Below are 14,259 nucleotides of genomic sequence, written 5' to 3'. Positions count from 1 at the left end.
GAGTAAATCCCCAGAAAACGTGCTTTTAAGTTCTTTTTTTTGGGAGTTGAAAGGTAGCTGAGGGAGGGTTTGTGATTAAGACTCTGCTCTTTGAAGAATGACCAGTGAATTCCTGAATTCCTTTAATTATTTTCTTAGGTAAAACCTTGTATGGTTCTCCTCTGATTAATTAGCAAATGGGATTGATTTCAGATTTAGTGACCTTTAAAAACTAAAATCAACTGTAATACTTGGGCAGGGACTCTTGCCTGGCCAGAAGAAGCTTGTCAGAAAAACTTACTCAAGTTTCTAAAACTTTGTTGCCTTCCCGTGCAAAGAACCCTGGGGCTATGTGTGGGGAGTGCCACATGTGGAAATTGGGGAATGTGATATGATGGGTGCTATTGCCAAAGGAAAATTAAAGTTCTTAAGGTTTATAAACCTCTGATTAATTAGCAAATGGGATTGATTTCAGATTTAGTGACCTTTAAAAACTAAAATCAACTGTAATACTTGGGCAGGGACTCTTGCCTGGCCAGAAGAAGCTTGTCAGAAAAACTTACTCAAGTTTCTAAAACTTTGTTGCCTTCCCGTGCAAAGAACCCTGGGGCTATGTGTGGGGAGTGCCACATGTGGAAATTGGGGAATGTGATATGATGGGTGCTATTGCCAAAGGAAAATTAAAGTTCTTGCTCTCTCCAGAAAAGCAGTGGTCAGTCTGACTTGCCACAATTTTTCATGGAGTTTTAATCATGAAATTGCCTTTCCCGTAATGTATTTTTTTCCCACAAGCGAGAGCCTTTCAGCATTTTTTGCCCCCATTTGGGATTGTTTGTTCTGTGGGGGGAAAAAAATAATCAGATAAGATGAAACACAACTTTGCAGATCCCAGCCTGGTGAGGTTCCTGAATTCCTGGGTACTCGGGAAGGTTGGGATAAATTGAAGCAGTATGTTTCCCTTTCTGCTGCTGAAATAAGGTAACTGCAAAGTTTGTTCTTCTGCAGACTCCTCCCTCACTCCATAGGCTGAGGCATATGTGAATTTTCCTGATCTTAATTACTATTCCTGTCTAATTGCACCCAGACTCTAATTTATCTCAAGGTAAGCTATTTAAAGCTCTTTCTAATTGGAAGGAGTATACTTGAGTGATTAAATCTTTCCTTCAATATTTCTTACATCTCTTTAAATTGGTTATTAGATTGTTGTGATCTTTGCCTTCCACTCCAGCATTTTGGAAATCATTACACAGTTTGCAATAATCAATTCAATTAACCACGGATCAAAGAATGAAAAAGAAAAGCTTATGTTCAAGTATTGTCATTCTTGATACTGTCCTAAGAAGCTGGTTTGGAAAGCACATGCTGGGAGGTTTTCTCCTTTGTTCTCTCTCCTTTTAAGAAAGTGCCTTTGGGGATTGAAGAGATCCCTGGTGTGTTTCTTGTTAGACATAATTTATACTTTAAAAAAAAGTGAGCCAAGAGTTTGAATGAAAATTCATCACAGCATTTCCACACAATGGTGAGGAACACAAACCTCTTAGAAATATTCTCAGTTGGGAAATACCCCTCCCTGAAATCCAGGGAGGCACTTTTGGGATAACAGTGACAAAAAACAGTGACCTGTGGCATTGCATCCCTAATTTTAATAAACATCATCTACCTGTTTCGGTGTTCAATTAGAATTTTACACTTCTGCATTACGAGCTCTTCCTGTTTAATCCTTTTATAAGTTGCTGTGGCTGTGTGTTGCTGAGATTAAAGTAAATATAATCTACTTTTCATTGTTATCTGAGCCCGTGGATTACGTTTGTTCGTGCTCTAATTTGGTGTGTGCCAGCAGAATTGTATTTTGCACTGATTTTTGGGCTGGGTATCTTTTTTTTGAGCTTTAGGTCATCAGCACTGGGGTTGCAGGTATCAGAGGGATAAAATTGGCAGCTGAACTGTCCAAGCCTCAATCCATAACCCTTTTTTATTGCCAAGAAACCCCAGATTGTTGCGTGCACATAAATACAGTGCCAGAGAACTTTGGGTAAACCTTCCCCGTCCTGGGAGGATCTGTGGGTCTCTGCAAGTCAAATTCACTTCAGGAGGAAGCACCAGCCCTTCGTAGTAGTTACTTTTAATGGATTTACAGATGATTTTTCTTTTGGTTATAAAGGTACTTTGAAATCCCAGTTAGAAGCAGGTAGGAGGTGCACCTTATTCAGCTTTATTGCACGAGAAAAACGTTCCTGCAGGGAGGAGAAGTGCTCAGGACTGCCTGGCCATCGGTAAGAATATTCATGGGTCAGGCACACAAGAGAAACAGTTAACAACATCCCATGGAGCAGGGTGTGGGGAGCTCGGATACCTCTGATATTGAAGTTATTTATAGGGATGGAGCCTCTGAGTGCTGTGGTTTATACCCTGCCCTGCATCCAGCAGAGCCCAGCGAGGGCAGGCTTGTCCCTAATGCGTTTGGCACGGTGGGATGGAGTTCCTGGAATCTCTTCTCGGGGAAATCAGCCTCTCGTCAGTTCTCTCTTCAGTGCCATTAGAGTGAAAACCAAACCAGAGCTTCAGGCACTTGAGGCTGGAGTGCTCCCTGTAATTGTTCTGAGATAGCCCCAGCCCTGTCCTTTCTCTGGAGCATCTCCTGGAAACCTTGTTTGTCCTAAAGCTTAGGGTGAGTTAGGGGCTGACCCTTTAGAGATCTCCTGGAATTCTTGTTTGTCCTAAAGCTTGGGGTGAGGTGGGGTCTGACCCTTTAGAGCATCTCCTGGAATTCTTGTTTGTCCTAAAGCTTGGGGTGAGATGGGGTCTGACCCTTTAGAGCATCTCCTGGAATTCTTGTTTGTCCTAAAGCTTAGGGTGAGATGGGGTCTGAACCTTTAGAGATCTCCTGGAATTCTTGTTTGTCCTAAAGCTTAGTGTGAGTTAGGGGCTGACCCTTTAGAGATCTCCTGGAAACCTTGTTTGTCCTAAAGCTTAGGGTGAGTTGGGGGCTGATCCTTTAGAGATCTCCTGGAATTCTTGTTTGTCCTAAAGCTTAGGGTGAGTTAGGGGCTGACCCTTTGGATCATCTCCTGGAATTCTTGTTTGTCCTAAAGCTTAGGGTGAGTTGTGCTTTCCATCTCTATGGCATTGGGCTCTGCTGAAATGATGGAATTTGGAGCCATAGTCCCTTGGTTGCTTGGGAATCAGCATTTTGAGAGGTTAATTTTTGGATCTCTCAGTGTCCCAGAGGATTTGTGGCTGGAGAATGGATTTTTTCTCTTGGGGCTTTTCTCTTACATGGGGCGTTGGTGTTTGGTTCTCGGCTCCACGAGTAGAGAATTTCACCTCCAGAGCTGAAGCTGTGTCAGAAATGTCTCTTTGCTTTTGCTGCTGTGCTTCCAGTGTAGAAACTTGCTTTACAGGTGCCCTTCTAATGGAAAACTTGGCTTTATCACCCTCCATAAAAAGTAGTAAAAGCCATTTGAAAACCCCAGATTTCAGGGAAGAATGCAAACACGGCTTTTACGTGAAAAACCTCTCTGTAAATACCTTGTGTGCCTCAGCCTGTGCTGCCCCCCCTTCACCTCTGATTAACAGAATTGTGCCTGCAGGAATCACAAATAAATGTTTGTGTTGTTCTTGAGCAGGAGAAAAGGGGAAATGCCCATCAGGAGTGACTGCTGGGGCAGCTGGATTTTGGGATCCTCTTGCTGAAGCTCAGGTATTGATTGTGCACTGTCACTGCTCCAGCTCTGTGCAGACCAGTAAGTGCTGAGAGTGTTGGTTTGGGCTTTTAAAAGTGGAGATGATTGGATTTTATGATGCAGAAATTGCACATAGTACCTTCAATAGCAGTCTGTTCACAGAAACAAATGCCTTTCTTAAAGGTAGACTGAGTAGAGAGAGCAGATATTCAAAAATCTTCTGCTAGGGAGGGGGATGAGGAGGAGAAAGGAGCTTACAAAAGACTGCTTATTTCTGTAATTTTACTCAACACTATCAAAGCCATTTCAAACGTAGTCACTGCCATAAAATGTGGCTATTTCAAAGCAAATTAAAAGCTTGGGGGCTACAAGACAAACTGGAAGGTATTAAAGCTTTGAGAATATATGGAGCTGAGGATGGGGCCAGGAGATGATAGTTTTGCTCTGATCTTGCAGGTTTTCAGGCAGAATTCCGTGGAGCCAGGTGAACAGGATATTATTGTCCATTCAAACCTTTTCTTCTCCCTCTTTGGCTGAGGCTCCCGTGGCTGGTGCAGCTGCATTGATCCAGGAGCTGCTCAGCAATTTGCTTCATCTTGTTTTCCCTTTGGGATTGGGGGCTGGCTGTGGATGTCCCTGCTGGTCTGTTGTGTCCCTTCAGAGCGCTCTGCAGATTGGATTCCAAGGCTAGGGAGGAGTGGGAGGGTATTATGGGCTTGTCTGGAATATGGGAAACAAAGAAATGAAAAGCCAGGGTACAATTAGACCAGAGGTCAGCCTGAGCTTGACCTTCACGTCTATGGGAGATGATATACAAGAGATTTATATGGGAAGTGGCAGGATAATTAATGGGAAGGAAGAGGAGCCTCCTAAAGGCTGTGCTTGGGGAGAGGGGAGCTCTGGGCTCTGCAGCAGAGCAGGGACTCTGTGGCCATGTGGAAGTTTATTTAGGGGACAGAGATAAGTGCTGTCACCTCATGGGCTGCACTGCAGATGCTCCGCAGTGAACTTCCCGTGTTTGGGTTAGGAGATGGGAATGAGCTGGCTGGACACATGGGAGTAAACATGGATGGGCCCTGCCTGCTCTGCCTGGGCTGCAGGAAATGCTCCAGTGGCCACTTTCCATCCGGGAATGAGGCCTGACAGCAGGACAGGGAGCAAGGGACAGCTCCTATCTCTGCCCTGCTTCGGGGCTCACCCAGCCAGGAACTCCTCCTGCACAAATGGTGAAGCATCCCTTTATCTCTCTAGAGACTTCCTTCCCTGTCCCTTATCTGTTTATGGTGTATTCTGAGTGCTTTTTCCCAGTTTCCAGCCCTGACATAAATTATCATGCTGAATTCTTTAAACCAGAGTTCAGCAGGGCTCTCCCGTTGGCTTTTCGTGGTGTTTCTTTCCATTTGACACCTTGCTCCTTGATCCTGACCACAGATCGTTCCGTGACTCTGGTTGGGAGGGACTTGGGGCATCTCCAGCCCAGGCAGGATCAGCTGTGGGGTCAGAACAGGTCACTCAGGGCTTGGTCCAGTCTGCTCTGTGAAACCTCCAGGGGTGGAGGTGGCACCACTTCTGTGGACAGCCTCTTCCCTGGCTTAGCTGCTTTCATGGTGAAAACAGGGTTGGTTTGCCTTTTCCTGATCTCCATCCTGAACCTCCTCCTTCAGCTTGAGCTGTGTTCCAGTGGGAGGATCAGGCCTGTTTCCGTGGTGACCTCCTGGACACGCTGGAAGGTTGCCAGGAGGTTGCTCCAAAGCCTCCTCTCCACCAGGCTGAACGAGCCCTGTTCCCAAACCTCCTGCCAGACCATCCTGCTGGACCTCACATCTTTGACAAAGAATTTCTGGGAATGGGATTTGGGCAGGTGATTCCATGCCATGATGGCGTTCTCGAGGAGTTTTTACTCCTGAGGATTTCTGTTTGTGCACATCCTCAGCAGTGTGCAAAAGTAGTTCCTGAGACTGTCCACTGATACCAGTGGAAAAGGTGGGAATTGCTCCCAAAAATTAAAATTTCATAAACAGTGAATCTTCAGAGGGGAGAAGGCGACACCCAGATCTTCACCAGGAGGCTCCATGAAATTATTGTCCATTTTAAAGCTCTCCCACTCCTTCCCCTTCTCCATAAAATCCTTAGTTCTAAGCACGTGGAAAACTGAGCTCAGTCTCCTCCTTGCTTGGCTGCAGCACTGAAGTGGCATCTTTTGCGGCCACGGTCAGTGGAGTGTGCAAACACGTGAGAAGTGTTCTCAGAAATTTGTGCTGGGCAGAACTTAGAGGCCTGGCTTTTCTAAGCTGGGTTTATACAAGATTTTTAACTGTAAAATGGGTTATACAGGATGGTTTATACAAGATATTCAACTAAGAAGTGGTTAGGTAGTGTGCTAAATAGAATATAGGATGAAAATAGCAGCAAAGTGAGTTTGCATTGGCAATTTAGCTTAGGGGCAGCTCCCTAGTCTTTATTTTTTTGCAAAAAGCAGAAGCCAAATGCAGTAGGGATAATTTGGTTCAGGTAAAATCTGTGATCTGAGCTGCAGGAGAGTCCTGTGAAGAGTTGTGTGGATGAGAATGTTTTTGATACATTCATTCCTCATCTTGTTTCTCGAGACTCCCTTGACAAAATGATCTCACTTCTGTGCAGATGTTGTAGCTCGTTTCCCTGGTGCAAAATAAGAGCCTTTGAAGCAGTCCAAGTATTTGTGGAGATTTTCAGCTTCTTGGAAAAGCTGTTGGAGGTAGCTCTGCTCAGGCTCTGGATGGAGCTGTGAGTGCACCTAGAAATGCACAGCACCAGGAACGTGGGACACAAACAAAGCTGTTCTTTTTGGTGGGTTCTGTGTTGATTTAACAGCCTCTCATCTGTGAATCTGCTGAGGCCACTCCATGGCAGGGCTTCAGATTTTCTTTTTTTTTATTTCAAGTATCAGAACTGTTGTTGGTTTGAATCACAAGGATTTGAAATAATATTTTTCTAAAGGGTGTCCACCCAGGTTTTCATTCAGTTAATTCCTACTTTTGCCTCTTTGCTGGTAAAATGTGTCTCTTTCTTTTCTGCAGTGACATTTTTATTTGAGGCTCTCGACAATGTCACTTGGCTTTTAGAGGAAATGGCTGAAAATAAACGTGTTAGAAGCTGGTTCTTAGGGATGGAAAAGTGGCTGTGGTGGTTCAGACCAAGGGTCCATCCACCCTGGATGGTGTGAGTGAGGAAAAGCAGCAACAGGGCAAAGTGGGAGAAATCCCCTCCCTGCAATATCCCTCCATCTGCAGCCACTTCCAGCTCAGCCCTCTGCCTCCAGTGGGGTGCATGAGCCATAATAAATCTATTTTCAAGTGCCTTTCCAGGTTTCCTTGAACCTTTATAACCTGATTTTGTTCTCAGCATTTTGGGAGGGATTTCTGACCCTGCTTGTGTTGTTTGGAGCGTGGCTCCATCCCTGGATGTTGTGATGGAGGAGGACAGAGAGCTCCTCGCTGTCCATCTCTGTGTGCTGCTCGTGGTTTTCTAGATTGGATCACAGCTGTCCCCAGGTCCTCTATTTTTAGGTTGAAAACTCTGAGCTTTTATTATTCCTTCATTAGGGAAGTCATGCTGGACTTCTGCCATCCTCTGGCACTTCCACTTCTCATCTGTGTGTATATATATATATAATCATTTAATATGTTTTTTATGATGAGACCACCGAACCCACCCACACTTGGACCTTTGGGTGAAGCAGGAATTGACATAATTTAGAATTTTTTTTTTTTTTCCCTCTCTGCTCCCTCCCAACCATTTCTGCCAGTGATTTGTGTGCTCGCAGCTGAGCTGATGTTCTCATACCTGTGTTTATCTTGGGCCCAGCAGTGGCAAAGGTCACTCTGCAAAGCTCTGGGCTGGCTGCTCTGCTTTTCCCACAGGTTCTGGCCATTAAACTGGGCTCTGCCAGTGATGCTCCCTCCTTCAAGCCCTGCTTTTCTGGGTGTTCAGGAACAGGTTAAGCCCAGAGTGCCAGTGCAGGGCTCCATGCATGACCTTCCCCTATTGTTTGCTCCTGGAACAGCTCAGCCTGATGGTAACAGAAGAACTTTGAATAGCAGCTGAGCATCCAGGGCCTGCCTTCCTTTTCTTAAAGGAGTTATTGATGATTGGAGGAATACTCAGCTTGTGTGTGCAGACTGGATTTTCGTCGTTTCCTTTGACCTCTGCTGTTCTGTTGTTTTTAAACACATGGAGGTGGTGCCAGGCTGTGTGGAGGGGAAGCTGAGATGTGTTAGAACTTGTTTCCCATGTTCCGTTCGCTCCAAAAGTTTGGTAGAATGTGCCTCTGGTTTTTAGACATTGACACAGTTTGGTAAAAGGCTTGAGCTAATTAATAATTGATTAATGGCATGGACTCCATTCCTTGGGCCCACACGATGATGTCTTGATGCCTTTATTTATATTTTTCCTTTTGACATGGAGGCTGAGCAATGTTGTGAAGCAATTAAAACATCCTTACCTGGAAGCAGAAGCTGCAGGTTGTTACCTGGTGAGTGGATCAGGAGGCTCCAAGGTGAAGCCAGTTCATATTAAAAATCTCTGCTGAAACCCAGAAAATGCCTTGTTTTGTCACCAGACCCTAAATAATCCTGTGTGTGTAAAAGGGACAGGCAGGGTATAAATTCATGGACGGGTGAGAGTTATTCAGAGGCCATTAATGAGCTGCAAAAGCCTTGTCTGTATGCAAATTCCTATTCAGGGTGGGATTTGGATGAGGTGGTTAATGAGGTGGGGCAGAGGTTTGGTCAGCCAGGATGAAAAGGAGCAGTGGTGGAACATCCTGCCCCCAGAGTGGGATGGGAATGGGGGGAGGAAGGCTTGGAAAAGTGAGGGAATGTTGAATCGGAAACTGCACTTCTCTCACTTGATTGGGATTTTGAATTTTGCTATCAGAGGCAGCTCTTTGGATCCTGGTTTATTCCCGTGGCTGAAGCTTGGAAAAGTGAGGGAATGTTTGGATCAGAAAGCTGGGAATGGGGGGAGGAAGGCTTGGAAAAGTGAGGGAATGTTTGAACCAGAAAATGCAGCTCTGCCTCTCTCACTTGGTGGGGATTTTGATCATTTTGCTATCAGAGTTTTCTCTTTGGATCCTGGTTTATTCCCAGTGAGTGCAGGATCCTGTTGGAGTTTACTTGCCGTGGTTTTCATGGATTTGAAATCCTAGGTGTGGCTGAAACTTGGCTTCTAAAAATCCCCTCATTCCATCAAGGGGTTTGTTTCTGTACAGGGTGGGGGTTCTTGTGGGAATAAATTAATTTGGTTTAGTCTGATTGTAAGGAAAAGTGTCTGGAGGATGAGGTGGTGGGTTTGGGGAGTGAAATCTCCCTCTTCCCACCAAGCAATGTCCTTAGCATGTGCCAGAGTGCTGGGAAAATGTTCCTAAAGGCCCTGCTGAGCTCTGTGTGGGCCAGGAAAATATTGCATACAGAATATATAGAATTTCCTAACTCGCTGCGTGCTTGAGCCTATAGGTAACACTCTGGTAATACACATAAAAATGCAGTTTTCTGGCATGGACAGCTCTGCAAGCTGGAAGGACAGAATATCCCAGATTTTGAGGGCTGAAATAGGATCGTGGGGTTGGGATCAGCTTTGCCAGCAGCTCAGGCCTTGCCTGAGATGCATCTGTGGCTGTGTGTTCATTCAAACCATTTTCTTTCTCCTCGCTGAGGGCTGAAGAAAAGCAGGAAGATCTGCTGCCTCTGCCTTTCCTCTGCCATCTCTGTGCATTTTGCACAGTGGGGAGAAGCCCTGCCTTGGGCTGATAGGAAAAACTGAATTTCCTGCTCCCCCTTTCCCTTTCTGTGTGCCTGGGGCTCTTTGAGCTGCAGCCCTGGGATCTGCATTCAGGCCTTGGCACGTGCTGCTGCCATGCAGAATTTATTTATTTTATTTATTCAATTTATTATATCTATTTATTTATCTATTTATAATAAATCAGTAAGTTGAAATTCTGTGAGGACAGGAGGTTTTTAATAGGAGCTGCACTTCTCCCTGCCAGGATTTTCACCTGGGCTTGGATTCACATTATAGAACTTCTTTTGCTGATTTCTCTAATTATAAAATACATTTTAGCACTTTAATCCGTGTCAATATGTGATGTAAATATAAATTCTATACTATAAATATAGAATGTAGTTATTATATTTTCTTATTATTTATTTATAATAAATCAGTAAATTGCAGTTCTGTCAGGACAGAAGGTTTTCAATGGGAGCTGAACTTCTCCCTGCCAGGATTTTCACCTGGGCTTGAATTCACATCACAGAATTTTTTTTTTTTTCTGATTTCTTTAATAATAAAATACATTTTAGCACTTAATCTGTGTCAGTATGGGATGTAAATACAAATTCTATGCCATAGAATAAATAAATTGCAATAAAGAAATCCGTGGCTTTGAAGACCTTAGGAAATAAAGAAATGTGGAATTTTCTTGGAAATTTGCCTTTTTCCGTGCAGGTGCCAGGGTGGTTGCTTGGTGGAATCCTTGCTCTCAGCCGGTTTTTGCAGTGGGAACTCCAGGGCTCATTTCTGTGATCACATTCAGGTTAACTGGTGGTAGTAATCAATTATTATTTCAGTGCTGTTAGAGGGGCACAGGCTGTTTGGCATGGGGATTTCAGAGGGATTTCTTGTCAGCAGATTTATTTCCTTTGGGAAGGGGACTCTTTTAGTGATAAATTATAATTTCTCATACCTGATGTTTTACCTTATGTCATAGTCCTTTTTCCCTTTTTCCCCCTTTCTTTCCTCCCCCATTTTAAGCTGTTTTGGAGCTGTTAGTGGAGGCTTTTCTGTGTTCCAGAGAAAATCCCAACAAACCTCCTGTGGGATGGGTGTGACCTGGGTGATCCTGCTCCTTGGTACCCACTGACAAAGCCTGAGCTCCCACCTTGGGAATTCATTTCTTGAAGGGAATTTTGGCTAAAATTCCAAAAGAAAACATGAATTTTGTCATGTTCCAGTTGGGCTTTCATGATTTTTTCCCTTTTCCAGCATGAATTGTGAGCTGATCACTCCAGTTTTGCAGTTTTGCCTCTCTTGGGGCATTAGCAGAGCCATTGGTTACTTTTCAGGGAAATGAGATTCAATTATGTACTGCCTTCACCCTGCTGTTCAGCACTTTGCAATTCAGTATCCAAATTTAATATGATTCTTAATTAAACCTTCTTGAGATACCACAATAATAGTCAGGGATGATGTCGTCTGTCTCCTGTGCTGCATCCTAGAAAATGGGACAAAAGAGGAGAAAAAAGGGGATAGTTTGGATGGATTTGAGTGCATCATCTCATCTCTTGAAGTGTTAGCTCATTTGGAGCTAATTAATAGCAAAGTTTTAGTGGATAACTAATTTTTCAGTTAGGCCACATGGGGAATAAATCACTTTGCAAGGTACAGAAATAAGATTATATTTTCAAATCTTGGAGGAAAATCTGCATCTCTTATGTCAATAATTTATTTTAATCGAGTTGGAGTTGACAAACACAAGCCCAGCAATGCTGGCTGTTGGTGCAGCAGAGATTTACAGAGTTTTACAAGCAAACATCACCCCCTGGATGTGGGAATGTTGATCTTGGTGAGTGTGTCTGCTGCTGAGAGGCTCTGGGAGCTGCTCCTGGAGTACATTCATGGAATTCCAGGTGCATTCTTCTCCAGCTTTCCCTCCAAATTGACTTACAAAAGCTCCCTGTGCTTCATGCAGGTATTTGAGATATTTAGGAAGTGAGCAGAGCTTGTATCTGCTTGGGAAAGGATGGCTGGAAGGGAGTCTGACAGGAAAATCCTGTCTGGAAATCCCAAATCACTCCAAGAGTTGGTGGGACCATTTCTTTTGTGTTAATTGAAGATTCTAAAGTGGATATTTTATTGTTTTAGACCACCGAGGGAGGGGAAATCAATGCGAATTTGTGACCTCCCATGTGGCTTCTTGGTCCTGTCTTGTTTTTTGCACAAACAAACAGCATTTCAGATTGCTCCTGAGTGCTCTGACAGTTGTTTTATTTTGATTAGAAGCTGTGATCCTGAGAGGACGCTGGGTTTAGGAAGCTCTTTGCACATCTGTCTGCATCTGCCTGGGGCTCCCCTGCACCTCATCCCGTAGGAGCTGGCTCTTCTGTCAGCCAGCGAGGCTCTGGTGAAGAATATTCTTCATAAAAAGTCAATTTGTCTGGCAGTGACCCTCTCCCAAATAATTGTCTTCACCCTTAGCCTCAGGTGTGTTTGCAGAGAGGTTCCTGTGTCAGATCCAGGAATTCCTAAACTTGAATTTCTGCCTTTGCCTGGCGTGGAAATCATTCCCAGCTGCTAAGAGAAAAAAACACCAGGGACAATTAAGTTTAAGCGTGGCTGAAAAGAACCTGGAGTCTCCAAGAAAATGGAGATTACCACTGTGTCAGCAACCTTATTTAATACCAAAAGTAATAATATCCTTCACCTAGCAGGGAAATTCTCCTGGGCCTGGTAAAACTTTCGTTACGGATTAAGATAAAACGGGGCTTGCTTTAAATCAAACCTGCTTTAGACATGACTTAAGTCTTGGCAGGCTGCTCCTAACAAATCTCTCTCACAGCTGGAGCAAATCCCTGCCCCAGCAGCTCTGCCCAGCGTGGTTGGTGTGTCCTTGTTGTCACCAAACAAAAACCCCACAGGGTTCAGTGGGCAAACTCTGAATTTGGGGTGTGTGGTCACCCACTTTGGCTGGATCGCCCTCTCAGAGGAAAAAATGGTAGGAAAAGGGCTGGATTTGGGGTCTAGAAGGGCACTAAAGTGCCAGGTTTAGGTATTTCCCATCTCCCAGAGCACAGCAAAATCCCACAGGCGTCTGCCAAAAGCAGAGGACAACTGTTAAAGGTGGGGATTATGTTAAAAATTCCAAATTCTGCCTTTGCCCAGCAGCAGTTCAGGGAGCTGGAGCTGCCTCTGTTTGCTTTTCCAATATCCTGTCACTCGTCACTGAGTTTTGGGACTTTTCTCACCGTGGGTTTTTGGGATCCAGGCAGTGACAGACATCTCAAAGAACTCGGTGACATCACTGGGGTGGGATTAGCTGGAGAGCTCTGGCTGGAATTCACAGGCTGGAATTTCAATTTGTTGGTGTTCAGGTATGAAACAGCCATCAATCACTGAGCTTCCTAAAACTGAATTTGGGAATTTATTGGTGTTCAGGTGTGAAAAAAGCATCACTGAGCTTCCTGAAACTCACTGAATTTGGGGATAGTCAGGTTTTACCAACATAATAGATATAAACTAGAAGAAGTGCTTGCCAGGGAAATATTCCTTGGATTAATTATCTGTGGAATTCCAAGTTCTGTGTTTCCATGGGCTGGTGCAGAAGGATTTTGGTGGGAGATCCTGCCCAGAAACTTCCACCTCAAGTGCTGCAGTTTTTATGATCTCCTCCCTGCCAGATTCTTAATGTTAGCCCCGAGCTTAAAGTTGTAGAATCTGAGCTTAAAAAGGCACAATTACAGAATGGTTAAAGCTGAAAAAGCATCATCCCTCCCAGGCTGGTTCAAGGGTCACAATGTTTCTATAAATAGGTTTGCAGCCATGGAATTGACAAGGAAATATCTTCTTTGTGAGCCTGCAAAGGTAAATAACACCTGCTGGCTGCAGCTCCGTGGCAGGGAATGCATTACTGGGGAAAATCAGGAGTGCAGTGTGAATTTAAGGAAGCCCTGATCTCTGGGGGTGCCATCAGCACCTCTGCCCAGGCTGCTTTGGCATTTCCAGCATCGTTTTGTTGACTGATTTTTACTGTTTTCAAGCCTGTTTTTCTTGTTAGCTGTTCAGTTTGCTCCTGGCCTTTCTGAGCACTGATACCCTGTGTAAACAGAGCTTTCTTTGATGAAGAAATCCTCTTGTATGTGCAACAAAATCATATTTACACCTGCTACCGCTTGTTCCTTTACTCCTCTAGTCCTGCCTTCATTCCCAAAACCTTGCAGGTCCCATTGCAGCCAAAAAAGAGCTTTTCCTGATGAAACCCTCCTTAAAGCCCGGAGGATGTTGCATATTTATGTTTGTTCTTCTGTGCCTTTGCCTCTGCTCTGCTTTGAATTGCAGGGGCTCCAACCTGTGGCTGTTTTGGTTGCTGGGACAAAGGCAGGAAGTCCCAGGCTGTCACTGCAGCTTCCCGGGGTTTGGTTCAGTCCCTCCTGCAGAATTTTGGGAGAACGAGCTCAATTTTTACAGTTCAGCCTTGAGAGTTTCCTTTTGGGTGGGATTTAGGGTTAGGGGATGATGTGGGTTATTAAGAATGCGGGTGTTTTAACCTTTGTGAATGGCCAGGTTCACAGATGTGGAATGTGCAAGAAGCCAAGAGTTCCGTGTGAGTGTCATTTTCCAGAAGATTCCTCTCAGGGGTTAAGGAGGCTGCTCAGAGCTTGCAGGAGCTGTATTTTTACAGCTGGGGCCTGGAGTTTACTGGGATTCATTCAGAACCATTTCCATACTCATCTGACACTTCCTCGTTGCTTTTATTACAGAAAAAAAGATCCATTTCCATTTTTTTACCTGTCTTTTGGAAGTGATTACAGAATTCCTTTTTCATGAGGGGGAAATTTCCATGTGTGTT

General features: G+C 44.4%; 1 protein-coding gene across 4 annotated transcripts in view; it reads left to right on the top strand.

Annotated features, from left to right (window-relative positions):
- The window catches only part of PIAS1 (protein inhibitor of activated STAT 1), a 50,934-nt gene that overhangs the window by 1,785 nt on the left and 34,890 nt on the right, over positions 1–14,259 (top strand). Inside the window, exon 1 of one of the 4 annotated variants that reach the window (XM_041468836.1) lies at positions 3,606–3,722. The exons of 2 other annotated variants lie outside the window; for them this stretch is intronic. The gene's annotated coding sequence lies outside the window, so the exon portion shown is untranslated. Of the gene's footprint in view, positions 1–3,605; positions 3,723–14,259 lie in introns of those variants that run through there. One more of the 4 variants, XM_041468835.1, reaches the window with a different exon arrangement.

This window comes from Pyrgilauda ruficollis, unplaced genomic scaffold (assembly GCF_017590135.1).
Source record: "Pyrgilauda ruficollis isolate IOZ18807 unplaced genomic scaffold, ASM1759013v1 scaffold23, whole genome shotgun sequence".
Classification (NCBI taxonomy): Eukaryota; Metazoa; Chordata; class Aves; order Passeriformes; family Passeridae; genus Pyrgilauda; species Pyrgilauda ruficollis.
This window is presented reverse-complemented; position numbering and strand designations above follow the sequence as displayed.